The sequence below is a fragment of the Oryctolagus cuniculus genome, chromosome 8 (genome assembly GCF_051225735.1).
Source record: "Oryctolagus cuniculus isolate XC-2025 breed Fujian yellow rabbit chromosome 8, ASM5122573v1, whole genome shotgun sequence".
Lineage (NCBI taxonomy): Eukaryota > Metazoa > Chordata > Mammalia > Lagomorpha > Leporidae > Oryctolagus > Oryctolagus cuniculus.
The window spans coordinates 48,922,132-48,923,802 of record NC_142874.1 but is presented as its reverse complement, the minus strand read 5'-3'; the positions used below and the strand labels follow the sequence as shown (position 1 = coordinate 48,923,802).

At 40.4% G+C, this 1,671-nt stretch overlaps 1 pseudogene; it reads left to right on the top strand.

Annotated features, from left to right (window-relative positions):
• Positions 1–1,136: 1,136 nt before the first annotated feature.
• Positions 1,137–1,330, top strand: LOC127483377 (small nucleolar RNA U3; annotated as a pseudogene).
• Positions 1,331–1,671: the final 341 nt, after the last annotated feature.

Genomic DNA, 1,671 nt, shown 5'->3' with positions numbered 1-1,671 from the left:
AATAATGGTTTTCAAAATGTATTCTTTTTGATTACACAAAAATATAGAAATATTAGAATTATAAATGAGTAAAAGTAAAAATGTATGTTAAACTAAAACCAGCCCAAAATCCAAATGCCCAGAAACAAAATGACTATGAACTTTTTGGTGCATATTCTTTCAGATTTCTACCAAGCAACTACACATCTTTGAATGTTTTTGTGAGACAGAAAGAGAACTACATCTGCAGCTTCACTCTCCAAATGCCTGCAACAGCCCCAGAGTGCGCCAGGGGCCAAAGTGGGGGGCTGGGAATACAATCTAGTCTCCCATCTGGGGGGCAGAAACCCAATTACGTGGACATCACTGTTGTCTCCCAGGGTATGCAGCAGCAAGGAGCTGGCATCAGTACTGGAACCCAAGTACTCACTCTATCACAGGAGTGCTTTAGCCACTAGGCATACATAGGCACCTGTGTATATAATGGTTTTATGAAATTGAACCGTGCATATAATTTTTTTTACTTTTATTTAATGAATATAGATTTCCAAAGTACAGCTTATGGATTACATTGGCTTTCCCCCACCCTAATGACTTCCCTCCCACCCGCAACCCTCCCCTTTCCCGCTCTCTCTTCCCTTCCATTCTTATCAAGATTCATTTTCAATTTTCTTTATATACAGATCAGTTTAGTATACATTAAGTAAAGATTTCAATAGTTTGCACCCACATAGAAACACAAAGTGAAAAATACTGTTTGAGTACTAGTTATAGCATTAAATCACAATGTATAGCACATTAAGGGCAGAGATCCTACATGAGGAGTAAGTGCACAGTGACTCCTGTTGTTGACTTAACAAATTGACACTCTTGTTTATGGCATCAGTAATCTCCCTATGCTCCAGTCATGAGTTTCCAAGGCTATGGAAGCCTTTTGAGTTCTCCGACTCTTATCCTATTTCGACAGGGTCATAGTCAAAGTGGAAGTTCTCTCCTCCCTTCAGAGAAAGGTACCTCCTTCTTTGAAGACCTGTTCTTTCCACTGGGATCTCACTCGCAGAGATCTTTCATTTAGGTGTTTTTGTTTTTGTTTTTGTTTTTGTTTTTGCCATAGTGTCTTGGCTTTCCACGTGCATATAATTTTTAAAGTTAAATTGGAGACTACACTTTAAGGGATCACTTCTGTACTTCACTCCTATAGAAGTTTCTCTGCTTGTGTAAAGCACTGGAAATCACGAGTGGAAGGTGCCGCATTCTCTCGAGTGTGAAGCCAGCTCTTGGCCTTGCTTTGCTGCCATTTGCCATTGACGGTGGGGGGAGAATAAGAGGGAGAAAACGCAGTCTGAGTGGCTTCTGTTAAAACAGAAAAAACAAAGGGATTGTAAAGCACATCTTCTTTATAAACTTTTTATGATTTAATGTTTTAAACATCCATCAGTATCAGTAGGAATAGAGATACAATGTCATTTTAAATGGCCATATATTGTTTGTCCCATTGTATGGTTAGTCATCATTCTTTTTTTTTCTTTTTTTTTTTTTTGGTCAGGCAGAGTTAGACAGTGAGAGAGAGAGAGACAGAGAGAAAGGTCTTCCTTTTGCCGTTGGTTGACCCCCCCAAGTGGCCGCTACGGCTGGCGCGCTGTGCCAATCCGAAGCCAGGAGCCAGGTGCTTCTCCTGGTCTCCCATGGGGT